Genomic DNA, 14,474 nt, shown 5'->3' with positions numbered 1-14,474 from the left:
AGCTGTATTCATCTTTGACCTCCACTACCCAAGATACACCTTCAGTACCTCATCTTTGAGTAAAAAAGACTCTAATCCTGTAAGCTATCTTCCAAATTACTACCTGTTTGCACCACAAAATAGGTTTCAGCACAGAATTTTAACATTACGGAGCTGTATAAAGAACATGTCACACTCAGGACAGATGGTCAGTCTCCAGTTTTTTAAATGTCAAAAAAAAAAAAAAACAAAACAAAACAAAAAAAACCCCTATTTCCCCTTCACCATCAGTATTTTTCCCTCGGCTCCCCGTCCATTATTCCTAGAAACTGCCTTCCCGCCCTCCCCTTCTTCCACGGCTAAGAGCGGGACAGGAAACTAAGCCAGGTTCGCTGACCACGATCCCAGAGCCAAAAAATTCCAAGCAGCCACAAAAGAGCCCGCAGTGCTGGGCTCGCTTGCAACCGGGTCCGCGGACGGCACAACTGCGCAAAGTGGCCCAGGGGAAAGGCGCATCTCGCTAAGGGGACGGGTCTCGCGGGGTCACAGGGGCGCCGGGATGAGAAAGAGCACGTGGGGAGCGGAGCGCGGGCGCCGTGAAGCCGGAGGCAGTCGCCACCGAGCCCTCAGTGGACCGAGGCGGGCGGAAGGGGACCTCGGAGGAGCGGAAGGGAGACCAGAAGGCGGAAGTGGGGGTGCCGGGGAGCGGAAGGGGAAGTCACCGCTGCCGGCTGCCGGGTCCTGCGTCCGTGCTTTCTGGTCCTACGGAGTCCCCTCTGGTGTCATCGGGAAGAGAGTCCTAGCATGTCGCCGTGGTGCGGCCTCTAGGGCTGTGCCAAGCGAATCCCCGGCTGCGAGCCGCGGCTCGGCTGCCCGCTGCCCGCTGTCGGCGCAGTCGCAGCGCAGGCTCACTGCCCTCTGCTGGCCGCGGGGACGCAGGGACGAGCGCCGCGGGCCGACGTTGCGAGGTGAAGTAGGGCGCCGGGGCAAGAGTCAAACTTTGCAGAGAACGTGGGGAAATGGCGACTTTTTGACGTTTGCAGAGGGATAAGGAGGCTTGCTGCCGACGCTCTAAGTTCACTTGTGAATAATTTCAAAGCCCCGTACTGGGGTAATAACCCCTGGGACCACCATAATTGTCTCTTCCCTTACGTATTGCATGATCTTGCTTAATTGAGACGTTTCTTAAATCATCTGGTTTCGTGCAGCCAACTTTTCACCGATAAAAAGTTAGTGTTGGTTGTTTTACGCTAGTTCTTGCAGCCGCAGTACACCTTTTAACTGCACGCACAGAAGGTATCCTAAGTCTAAAGGGTTAAATTGCTTACAGATTCAAAAGGCTGATAGGTACTTGGAGGCTAAGTCAGCATTTCTCTCCTCGCAGCCTTCTCGTTACCAGCCACTGCTGTGGGTGCTAGGCAGAGAGATACAGCTGATGTGGGCGGGAATAAAAGGGCGTTTTCTTTTTGAAGACTGAGCACTCACCTGAAAGGGGTTGATTAGGGTTGGAGAAGTGTAGTTGTGAAATCCGGCGCAGGGAGGGGCGTGGTAATAAAACAGCTGATCTTTTCTTAGCAGCCTATTGGGTTCTGACCTGAAAGATGAATGGATAATAATCTTTTGGGGCACAAGCAGTGATCAGCACTCCAGTAAGGGGAACCAGCTTGTGAAGAGGTAAGTTGAATCGAAGTAAGTGTAAGAATAATAAACAGAGAAGCTGGAGAGTTGATTTGTGGACAGATTCTTAAGTCCCTGTATGGAATTTAGTCCTGAATGAGATTTTAATTGGCATTTCCTGCTTTCCAGGTACTATTCCAGGTACTTCAGATGCCCTCTTGCAGCTAAGTCTAGTGGGATGATTAGGTTGAAGAACTAATTAGGGTGAAGTAGTAAGTGAGGGTTATGATGAGGGATATAAAAGTGAGCACAGATAGGAAGGAGACTTTGGTGTTCCAGGAGATGATGTGGAGTTACTCTAAAGAAGAGGCTAGTGTAGCAGATGTTGGTGTCACACATGCAAAGGCTTGAAATGATGAATAAGAAACCTGAAGGATTTGAGGAACTAAACATGTTCATTTGGTTGTATGATGGCAACATACAATGAAACTTGAAAAGTAGTTGATTTGATGACAATCTAAAATAAAAACTTCAGAAGTGGTCTATGTTGACAGCATAAAAGCAAATTAATATGACTTTTCCTTGTTTGCTACCTGCCTTAGGTTGTTTTCCTGTTAAGCATGGGTTTCTGCTTGCTGTTTGGAATTAAGTGATTTCAACATAAGATAAAAACAGGAAAAGGGTTTCAAGAGAACATTTAGCTTATTTCCAGTGCCCTGAGAGTAACTGTGTTCGTTCACATTCACAGAATTCGGCCTCAGATGGCCATAAGGAGTTCCCTTGCTGCCCCATTGCTAGTGGCTTGGTAGTGAACTCCCTTGTCTCGGTGTGCTTTCTGCATGCAAGTTTTAAACGTTTTTTGCCCTGAGGGTAGTTTTTAAAATTATAAATGCTTCAAAACTTTTTCATTGCCTTCTAATTCTGGAAGAAATCCCAAATACTGATTCTTTAATTTTATTTGTTTACTTGCACTTTCAGAGACCATCATTTCTCTGATGGCTTCCGTCTTATCTCCTCGGTCTCAGCATTGAGTTCTTGTCTGTGGTAGTCTTTGAATTTAGATCTGGGTTGAAGGCAAACCCAGGAAGTCATTATTCAATTGTTAGATTGGATTCCTAAACTTGGGGCTAGCAAATCTTGTAGTCTTAAGAGGTGTCCTTGAGTTTTAAGTTTTTTCTGGCACTACTGTAATAAGACAAAGAGATATAAAAGAGAAAGGGGAGAATTAGAAGTGGGGAGAGAATGAGGATACAAAGAGCAAATATAGAATAGGGAAAAGGATCTATAAAGTAGTGGCATAAGGTTTTCTTCAAAAAGTCAGCATTTTTAAGATAGATTAATGATTTCTAATGAGGTAAAATACTATTACAGAAATATGTAAATGTTGAATTAGTAGAGGATAATGAACTGCATATCTGTTAGCATTCATACAGATTCATACTAATTGCCCTAATATCAGAGCAGAATATATTTTGCTGATTGATTCTATTATCTCACAATGATAGTTAAAAATGATTGAGGTAGGCTTTTGGTAGAGAGGTTAGTTTACCACTTAACCCTAATCCCATATCAGAGTGCTTGATATGAATCCTGGCTCCTCTGCTTCTGATCCAGCTTCCTTCTAATGATGTGGGCTAAGGTGTATTAATTGTTACTGCAGGCTCTTGTCTCACACAGAGAAAGTGTTCTAAGTGCAGACACGTATCAGGTATGCTAAGTGATAACAAACTTCTTTCAGTAGGTGAGAAAGTGCACATGTATGCAATCATGAGCTTGGGTTGCTCCACATGGAGAAATATCCATCATGAGTGGGCCGTGGGCCAGAGGAGTGCCCCAAGGGAGAGGGGTGGAGGAGGAGAGACCAAGGCACCTGTGAGGCACCTCCAGCTATGGTCTATGGTAACAGAGCTTCCCCCAGTACTTGGCTTCTTTTATGAGATACGGGGTGGTGCCCCTGCAGATGTGAAGCCTCCTAGGAATTTTATGCTACCTCCATAAGTTCCGTGAGGGCCTTTATATCCATATTTTCATGGTGTGCCCCCTTAAATCTCAGATGAAGCAGATGCATCTCAGTAAAGGGGGTGTTTTGATTGACGGGTAGAAGGATAGAATTATATATGGGAACTTGCAACTTCCAACTCAGCAGACCTATCAGGGTGCCTGCCTATTCATTACACATCACTAATGAACACCCTGGAAAGCAGAATATGGTGGCTCAAGTACTGGATACCACCACCCACATGGGAGACCAGGATTGGGCACTAGGTTTCTGGCTTATCCCTGGCTGCTGTAGGCATCTGGGCAGTGAACCAGCAGATGGGAGATCTTTCTCTGGTTCAAATTTTTTTCTAAAGCTTAGGGCAGGTATTTAGCTTAGAGGTTAAGATGTCTGTGTCCCATAATGGAGTAACTGGGTTCAATATTCAGATCTAGCTCCTGGCTTCAGCTACCTGCTAATGCAGACGCTGACAGCTGCAGTGCTGTCAGCCACTTTTATGGGAAACCTGGATCCAGTTCCCAGATCCTGGTTTCTGTCTTACCCAGTCCCAGCCCATCTGAGTGTTTCGGGAGTGAATTGGCCGATGGGAGCTCTGCCTCTCTAGATCTCTCCGTCTCTTTCCTCTTGCCCCTCTTCTTCCCACTCCCCCTCTCCCTTCTCTACCTCTCGAATAAATACTTGCTTTTTAAAATGCCAGTGATTTTTGAAAGCCATTCCTTATTTTTTGGTATAATTCCTTGTTCATTTTCTAAAACAGAAGATTATTGAAATCTTAGGCAAATTTTAAAAAATTATCCTCTGTTCCCTTAGCAAGTTTCTTCATGTTTATTTCTGAAGTCATGATCATTGTGAAAAAGACTAGGATCTCTTCTCCAAATGAATTTTGTCCATTGAATTGTCTTCCCACTTGATTCTGTCCTGGGAAAAAGCATACATAGAGCACAATCTCTAAAAATGCAATCTCCTGGAATACTATGTGTGGGTCTGAATATGTAGCCTCCCAGCTTTGTGAGTGGAACTGGTAAGTGACATGGAGAGCTTATTTTCCCTAGAGGAGAAGCAGCCCTAAGAGGCCTACTCTTATTTCCATATCTCCCTCTGAAAGGGGGAATGAGGAAGATAAGGACATAGTAGGTTAAGTCTGGGTTTCTCTTTTAAATTTGCTAATAGCAGTTGCTAGCTTTTTACTACAATACTGACTTGGTAAACTGCCCCTCCTTCTGAGAAACTGGCAGGGAATGTCTCAGGATAGCCATAGCCTGTAACACCCAATAGCCGTGTGAGAAACATCTATTCATTTTTTTCCAGGTCCCCCCATTCACAGTAGAGACCAGGCATGGGGCCTGAGCTGAGGTGTATTTGGGGAAAGTCTACTCTGCCTCCTCTTTCTATACAGTCAGTGTAAGAATGCAGCCTGTGGTAAGCACAAGGAGGCCTCAGATAATTGAAGTGGGACACATAATTACTAATCAGCCCTTATAAAATTTGTATTATAGATATTAAATGTAGAAAGTACCTTCATATTGCCTATAAACCCTATTCTTTAAAAGTGTTATTTTGATTAATGACCTAATGGATATCATGTTGGATACAAACCCATTTTATAAACATGAATGAAACCAGAGACAGAGCTCTTGCTGTTCCCACTCCTCCATTTCCAAAGACTAGTAGAAATTCCTCAGCTGGTACTGAAGGAGGAGTATTGACACCGTGGCAAGCTGACCAGAGATCAGTGGGAAAGAGAACTTACTTCTCTTGCTATATATGATACCCGCACACACTTTGGGCCACATATCCCAGACTTGAACATTTCTTAGAAACCCAGAAATGAAATAATTTTTATTTTGTAAATATAAAACTTTAGGAAATGAGGGGTACTTATAATACCTCTGCAATGTTAAGCATATGTCATTCAGTTCAACAAATATTATAAAACTGTATGCTAAGGGCTGTGAATAAGATATAGTCCCTGTCTGTAACAAATTTTTGATTTAGTGGAATAAGGAACTAACCCCCAAAATACTACTTTCATCTCATATCTAATTCTCTATTAACTTTTTTTTCCTTTTTTTTTTTATTAAACTTTTATTTAATGAATATAAATTTCCAAAGTACAGCTTATGGATTACAATGGCTTCCCCCTCCCAAAACTTCCCTCCCACCCACAACCCTCCCCTTTCCCACTCCCTCTCCCCTTCCAATCACATCATGATTCATTTTCAATTCTCTTTATATACAGAAGATCAGTTTAGTATATATTAGGTAACGATTTCAACAGTTTGCAACACAAAGTGAAAAAAAATACTGTTGCAGTACTAGTTATAGCATTAAATAAGAGTGTACAGCACATTAAAGACAGAGATCCTACATAATATTTTTTTTAAAAATTAATTAATTTTCTATGCCAATTCCAATTTAACACCAGGTTTTTTTTTTCATTTCCAATTATCTTTATATACAGAAGATCGATTCAGTATATAATTAGTAAAGATCTCATCAGTTTGTACCCACGCAGAAACACAAAGTGTAAAAATACTGTTTCAGTACTAGTTATAGCATCACTTCACATTAGACAACACATTAAGGACAGATCCCACATGGGATGTAAGTACACAGTGACTTCTGTTGCTGACTTAACAATTTGACACTCCTGTTCATGGTGTCAGTAATCTCCCTAGGCTCTAGTCATGAGTTGCCAGGGCTATGGAAGCCTTTAGAGTTCGCTGACTTTGATCTTATTCCGGTAGGGTCATAGTCAAAGTGGAAGTTCTCTCCTCCCTTCAGAGAAAGGTACCTCCTTCTTTGATGGCTCCGTTCTTTCCACTGGGATCTCACTCACAGAGATCTTTCATTTAGGTCTTCTTCTTTTTTTTTTTTCTTTTCCATGGTATCTTGGCTTTCCATGCCTACAATACTCTCATGGGCTCTTCAGCCAGATCCGAATGCCTTAAGGGCTGATTCTGAGGCCAGAGTGCTGTTTAGGGCGTCTGCCATTCTATGAGTCTGCTGTGTATCCCACTTCCCATGTTGGTGTTTAAATTTTAACTGAAAAGTGATCCCTGTTAAATTTAAGAGTGGAAAAAGAGAGGGAGGAGATGTACAATTTGGGACATGCACAATCAGACTTGCCCCAAATGATGGAGTTAGAAATGTGCCAGGGGATTCCAATACAATCCCATCAAGGTGGCATGTACCAATGCCATCTCACTAGTCCAAGTGATCAATTTCAGTTCATATTCGATGTCTCTGATAGGTCTAAGAATCAAAGGGATCACACAAACAAGACAAGTGTCTGCTAATACTAACTGATAGAATCAAAAAGGGAGAGAATAATTCTCTATTAACTTTTATGGTTGTGCATCAATTTTTAAGAGATAACCCTACTTTTAAGGTATCTTGCTTATGTTGCCAGATGTACCAGAGATTCTGGATTGCTTATTAGTCTCTTATCACCAGTAGCTACCAATGTAAAATTTCTTTTCCCTATGAAATTTCTTCTGTATAAAAATATAGAGTACTTAAGAAGTTCATTTTTTTAAAGATTTTATTTATTTATTTGAGAGGGAGAGTTACAGACAGTGAGAGGTAGAGACAGAGAGAAAGGTCTTCCATCCGCTGGTTCAAGAAGTTCATTTTTAATTTGGCAAGGTAGAAGATTACTAGCAAAGGCAGAGACGTCCTCAACATTTGGAATAATAGTCTTCAGTTAAAAATTTTTTGAGAAGTAAACGTAACATACATACATAGGGTGTGAGAGATATAAAAATCTAAAGAATAATTTAAAAGAAACCCTGTCATAAGCAGAGCACAACCATCCTCTGAAAGAGCCTCTTGGTTTTGTGAGCAGAGCTGACCTTGAGAGCCTATTTTCCTAGAAAATATCCCTGAGAAATGCTTAGCCCCACTGTGTCTGACTTTCTAATCAGTGAGCAAAAATCATTTTTAATAGAAGTATATATATAGACTAGTAATGTACAGCTTCATTATTATATTTAATCATATAGTCTGTATATAAAGTATGTTCTTGTCCATTCAAAAGACTTGTGAGTCACTCTGTCACAAAAAAAAAAAAAAAAGAAGAAGAAGAAGAAGACAACTTAAATGAAAGATCTCTGTGAGTGAGATCCCAGTGGAAAGAACGGGGCCATCAAAGAAGGAGGTACCTTTCTCTGAAGGGAGGAGAGAACTTCTACTTTGACTATGACCCTGTCAGAATAAGATCAAAGTCGGCGAACCCTAAAGGCTTCCATAGCCTCGGCAACTCATGACTAGAGCCTAGGGAGAATACTGACGCCATAAACGAGTGTCAAGTTGTTAAATCAACAGCAGGAGTCCCTGTGTACTTTCGTCTCATGTGGGATCTGTCCTTAATGTGTTGTCCAATGTGAAGTAATGCTATAACTAGTACTGAAACAGTATTTTTACACTCTGTGTTTCTGTGTGGGTGCGAACTGATGAAATCCTTACTTACTGTATCCTGAATCGATCTTCTGTATATAAAGATAATTGAAAATGAAAAAAAAAAAAAACCCTTGCTTTTAAATTGGAAATTGCATAGAAAATTAATCAATTTTTAAAAATATCATGTAGGATCTCTGTCCTTAATGTGCTGTACATTGTGATTTAATGCTATAACTAGTACTCCAACAGTATTTTTCACTTTGTGTTACTATGTGGGGGCAAACTGTTGAAATCTTTACTTAATATATACTAAACTGATCTTCTGTATATAAAGAGAATTGAAAATGAATCTTGATGTGAGTGGAAAGGGAGAGAGAGTGGGAAAGGGGAGGGTTGCGGGTGGGAGGGAAGTTTGGGGAGGGAAAGCCATTGTAATCCATAAGCTATACTTTGGAAATTTATATTCATTAAATAAATTTTTTTTTTAAAAAAAAAAGACTTGTGAGTCTAGACTACTATGGAATGACTTGAAAGAGTATCCCAGATATTTATTAAATTGATAAATTTTTTAAAGATTTACTCATTTATTTGAAAGAATTACAGGGAAAAACAAAAAGATATTCCATCCACCGGTTCACTCCCCATACAGCCACAACAGTCAGGGCTAGGACAGCCTGAAACCAGGAGCTTCTTCCAGAACTCCCATGTGGGTGGCAGGGGCGCAAGCACTTAGGCCATCATGCTTTTCCCAGGCCTATAGCAGGAGCAGGATCAGAAGTTGAGCAGTTGGGATACTAACCCACTTGGGATGTTGTGTTGCAGGCAGTAGCTTTACCTGTTATACCATAATGCCAGCCCTGATAATTGTTTTTTTAAATTTTGGCTTAAATATTGTTATCTGACCTGGGATGTATGCATCTGATGTAGGAGTGCCTAGGTTGGAGTTCCAGCTCCACTCCCTATTCCAGCTTCCTGCTAGTGTGCACCTTGGGAGGCAGCAGATGATGGTATGAGTACTTGGATCCCTGACAACCATATGAGAGATTCAGATTGAGTATTGAGCTCCTACCTTCAGCTTAGCCTACCCTTGGCTGTTGCAGGCATTTGGAAACAACCACTGGCTGGGAGCCCTCACATGCATACTCTCTCTCTCTCTTTCAAATAAATATATTTTAATGTACATACTTACTTGGAGGAAAAGGAGTAAGGACTTTGGTTGAGAGCTCTTGTGTTTTTTCTAAATTTGAAGTAAATTGCTCTAGTGCAAATGTAGGGAACTTCCTGCCCTTTGGGCCATATAAAGCCTGGGAAATCATTTGGTATGGCCTTGCCAAGATAGGCAGGACTCAAAATTCACTAAATCTGTGGCAGTCTAATTTTTAAGTTGATAATTTTGTATGGCATGAAAAGGTTCCCCACAACCATGAAGAAAGTACACATGAAGGTAAGCTTTTTTTTTTTTTTAAGATGTATTTGAAAGGCAGAGACATAGAGAAAGAGCTCTTCCATCCATTGATTCGCTCCCCAAATGGCCATGATGGTCAGAGCTAGGCCAGGCTGAAGCCAGGAGCCAGGAATTCCATCCAAGTCTCCTATGTGGGTTCAGGGATCCAAGTACTTGGGCCATGCTCTGCTGCTTTCCCAGGCGTATTAGCAGGAAATTGGATAGGAAGTGGAACAGCCAGGTCTCAAAGCAGTGCTCTGAAAGTGGATCTAGCATCATAGGTGATTGCTTAACCTGCCATGCCATAACACCAGCCCGAAGGTAAGCTTTGTAAAATGGAAATGCCTTGTTCCATTTTGTGCTGCTACAACAAAATACCTGACAGTGGGTAATTTATAAAGAACATAAATATCTCTCAGTCTTGGAGGCTGGGAAATCCAAGTCCAAGTTCATGGTGTTGGCATCTCATAGGAGCTGCTGTCTGCTTCCAAGATGGTGCCTTGAATGCTAAGTCCTCTGCAGAGGGGGTATACTGTGGGCATGGGGGGCAAAGTCCCTTCTCATGTCATGCTATTACTATTTACATATATGGTAGTACTTCTTTGCCATTTAGAATTTCCATATCATTCTTTAGTATCACAGTTATCTTCTAATTCTTAGATGTGCACAATAATTTTAAATATTATCAACAGAGTATCTATTGCACTAATTTAGAGTCTGGGAACACCTGTAATATAAACCATCTTTTACTTTCTATATTGTATATTTCCATGTTCTAATTTTCTTTGGAAATTTATTTCAAAAATCTTAAATGTCCATTGAGTTAACTGGAAATATCCTGGAATGTTGAAAAATCATTTTTGGTAATAATTCCTTCAAGCTTCTAGGTCTTTAATAGGCGTTAGATATCTTGAAATCAGTTAATTCCATAATATCAGTTACCTTAATTGCATAATTTTCTAATAATCTATGACAGATCACGGGGGATGGTAGGATGTTGCATAAATTAAGGATACTGCATGAGTTTTGGAGACAGAGTCTGAAATAAGCAACAACTAAAGATGTTAAAGCTAGTTTTAAGTATATAGATATTTTATTTTGCAGTTCATAGCGTTTGATTTCTTTCCTTGGTTTCTTGTTCTGTTAATCATGTTGATGCAGATCACTATTAATCATAATCTATTAAGTTTGTTACCTAGTGTTTTTACTGTTTTTTTTAATCAGTGAGTTCAGCTACAGGCAACTGGTCACTTTTTTGGAGGGAGGCGAAGGTACGGAGTAACTATATGATAGGATAGCGTATGATAATTGAGAGCAGGTTCTGTCACAGAATGTAGGATGGCAAGTAAAAGCACCTTTGTTCTTGGAAAAATAACAAGTTCTTATTCTTGGATATCATTCTGTAAGACAATGAGCACCTTACTACCTTTTTTTTTTTTTTTTTTTTGATGTTGTTAAACCCTCTAAAACATACTGTGGTCTATTAGGTCACAATTCTCTGATAGTCATTACATTTTATTTAGTCACCTTGAAGAGGTTTTAGGAAACAACTTGGTCTCTTCAATATTGCATTTACAAATTACCTTAATGGGTAAAATTTTAAATACTGTTCCCAAGTTGTAAGATATATCCCTTAGTTGCCTATATATTATTAGTGGCTTATATATTAGAGACATTTTAAAAACTATAAAGAGTTTATTTCACTTAGCCGCTTGATGATTTATTTTTTACTTCCCCATATTTTCCTTCATTAACTATTTAGTAAGTACCTTCTAGTGTTGACTGCTATACTAGACACTTGTGACAGAAGGTATATGCTTCAGAGAATTTCTCTCAAGTATCCTTCCTACTGAGACAGACAGATGAAAATAAAATAATGTGTGGGATCTATTAAAATGGAATGCTCATATTACAATATACTGGGCTTGGGCAAATATAGTACTGATTACTTCTACTTAAGGAATTGCTTTTAGGAGGAAGCTTAGGAATTCAGTATTCAAAGATGATTGGAGATTTACCAGATCAGATGGGAGGAAAGAATATTATAGGCAGGAAGTAGTAATGTAAAATACCTGGTAAATTTGCAGGACTTTGGTTGTTTGGTATCCCATATAGATTGTATATAGAGATATTATGAAAGAAGAGATTCAGGACTATTAGATAAGGATCAAATCCAGCAGAGCTTTGGACTTGATCCATTTGGTAGCAGAGGTCTATTTAACAATCTTAAGTTTGAAATGCCCTGATTGTTTTATAAAGATAGCCACAGGACTTTGAGGATTATGTTACTCCAGATAAGGTTAAATGAGGTTTGAACTGTATTAGTATTAGAGGGAGTGGAAGAGAGAGGATGAGAAATATGAGAAAAAATACATTGTATTAGATATTAGAGGTATATTGCATGTAAGAAGTGAGGAAGAGGAGATTTGGGTTGATCTAGAGATTTTTCCTGTGTGGGTCTGAAGATCAAGGATATAGTCAATAGCCAAGGGAGGGAATAAAGAAATAGTAACAAGTTTTAGAACAAGATGAATTCATGTTTAGGTAATGATTTTGAGATACCTGTGATATATCTTAAGTGTATTTCTGGTAGACAATATTGAGTTGAATGTACAAGTCAAAGGTCTGAACTGGAGACAGAAGTATAGGATTTGTTTTAGGAAAACTGGACTGAAGAGTAAAAGATCTTCAATAAATCAGTACTAAGATAAATAGAAAAAAGTGGGCAAAAAGCTTAAGCAGTCACTTGCCTAACGATGATATGCAAATGAAAGATAAGTATAAGAAAGTGGGGCTTCTCTTCATTAGACATGATATGAATACAAAATTAAGCTACAATGAGGAGTTACCCATTAGAATGCCTAAAATTGGAAGGAAAAAAGGCAATTTCAAATGACAAAAAGTTTGTGAAGCAACTGAAACATTCAGTATCTGTTAGAATAAACATTGGTACAATGATTTTGGGAAATTCTTTTGACACTGTCTTCTAAAGTTGAACAAATGAACAAAATCACACATTATGTACGTGTGTGTGCATGCACATATGCTTGTATGCATGTGCATTTGGGGTGAGGAGTGTGGGGTGTTAGTGTCTGCTCTGACTCCTACTATGATCAATTTGGAGCTACCAACCAGTTAAAAAATTAACTTGCAAAATTCTTCAGTGGATAAGAATTAATAGAAGCTGGCCAAGTGATGCTATAACTAGTACTGAAACAGTATTTTTATACTTTGCGTTTCTGTGTGGGCACAAACTGATGAGGTCTTTACTAATTATATACTGAAGTGATCTTCTGTATATAAAGAGAATTGGAAATGAAAAAAAAAAACAACCTGGTGTTAAAATGGAAATGGCATAGAAAATTAATTAATTTGAAAAAAAAATTATGTAGGATCTCTGTCTTTAATGTGCTGTACATTGCTATTTAATGCTATAATTAGTAATCCAATGGTAGTTTTTTCACTTTATGTTGCTATATGGGCAAAATGTTGAAATCTTTACCTAATATATACTAAACTGATCTTCTGTATACAAAGAGAATTGAAAATGAATCTTTACATGAATGGAAGGGGAAAGGGAGTGGGAAAGGGGAGGGTTGCGGGCGGGAGGGAAGTTATGGGAGGGGGGAAGCCATTGTAACCCATAAGCTATACTTTGGAAATTTATATTCATTAAATAAAAGTTTAATAAAAAAAAAATTAATAGAAGCTTGGCTGCAACACATCAAGCCAACCAGTTTCTTTTCTGGGTATATGCCCATGAGAAATGCATACATTAATCAAAAACACAGACCGAAGTATTTGCAGCAACTCAATTTGTAATATCAAAAACTGTAATCAGGTAGGCATTTTGGTAAAGAAGGTTAAGCCACTACTGGGATGACAGCATCCCATATCAGAATACTTAGGATTACGTGGTTGAGTCTGTCCTCTGCATCCAATCTAGCTTCCTGCAAGTGTACTCATGGGAGGCAGCAGATGATGGATCAAATACTTGGGTCTCTGTCACCCCACATGGGAGACTAATGCCGTTACCAGTTTCTTGCTACAACCTGTACAACCCCTGCTGTTGCTGTTGTGAGTGAACCAGTGGTTGGAAGATAATCCATCTGTCTCCCTTTCACTCACTCTCTCAGCCTTTCAAATACATTACAAAAAAAAAAAAAAAAAAAAAAAAACTCTGAAAACAGCCCAAATGTCTTTGTGGTATGTTCTTAGAATATTACAATGAGAATCTTGATGTAAATGGAAGGGGAGAGGGAGCGGGAAAGGGGAGGGTTGCGGGTGGGAGGGAAGTTATGGGAGAGGGGAGCCATTGTAATCTATAAGCTGTACACTGGAAATTTATATTCATTAAATAAAATTTAAAAAAAATAAAAAAATTAAAAAAAGAATATTACAATGAGAATAATGAACTATTTAGGCTATTTTTTAAAAGATTTATTTATTTATTTTGAAAGTCAGAGTTGGAGGGACAGAGGGATTTTCTATCTGTTGGTTACTCCCTAGATGGCCACAATGGCCAGAGCTGGGCCAGGCCAAGTCAGCAGCCAGGAACTTCATCTGGGTCTCCCACGTGGGTGGCACAGGCACAAGCACTTGGGCCATCTTCAGCTGCTTTTCTAAGGCCATTAACAGGGAGCTGGATGGGAAAAGTAGCAGCTGGGACATGAACTGGTGCCCATATGGTCAGTAGATTTACCTGCTTTGCCAAAATGCCAGTCTAAATTGATAGATTTTGAAAGAATACACAGGACTGTAGGTAGCCCATCTCCTTCCTGCATCCTCCTGGGAAATTCTTGCTAATACCCTCCCACTAGTATCATCTATTACTCTATAGGGAGAAAGTCTACACTAAAGATTCCCCTGTTCCAGTATTATTTATGCTTGGGCAGTTCTGTTCATCCTGTGTGATATTTAGCAGGCTCCTTTTGCCCTCACTTCATCTAGTTTATCTTCTATGCATCAAAGGGGCTATGTGGTCTACACTTGCCATTTCTTTGTATTATGTATCATTTTATTTAAAAATCAGGC

General features: G+C 39.7%; 1 protein-coding gene and 1 non-coding gene across 4 annotated transcripts in view; one reads left to right on the top strand and one right to left on the bottom strand.

Moving 5' to 3' along the window:
* Positions 1-668: 668 nt before the first annotated feature.
* The window catches only part of ECHDC1 (ethylmalonyl-CoA decarboxylase 1), a 41,349-nt gene continuing 27,543 nt past the window's right edge, over positions 669-14,474 (top strand). Inside the window, exons 1-2 of one of the 3 annotated variants that reach the window (XM_062186736.1) lie at positions 669-947; positions 1,558-1,653. The gene's annotated coding sequence lies outside the window, so the exon portion shown is untranslated. Of the gene's footprint in view, positions 948-1,554; positions 1,654-14,474 lie in introns of all 3 variants that reach the window. The other 2 variants (XM_062186735.1, XM_062186737.1) reach the window with 2 other exon arrangements.
* Positions 4,900-5,031, bottom strand: LOC133757259 (small nucleolar RNA SNORA51). The gene has a single exon (XR_009865630.1). It is a non-coding gene; the product is annotated as a small nucleolar RNA SNORA51 (small nucleolar RNA).

Source organism: Lepus europaeus, chromosome 3 (assembly GCF_033115175.1).
Source record: "Lepus europaeus isolate LE1 chromosome 3, mLepTim1.pri, whole genome shotgun sequence".
Lineage (NCBI taxonomy): Eukaryota > Metazoa > Chordata > Mammalia > Lagomorpha > Leporidae > Lepus > Lepus europaeus.
The sequence above is the reverse complement of the archived record's forward strand: the minus strand, read 5'-3'. Positions and strand labels throughout refer to the sequence as shown.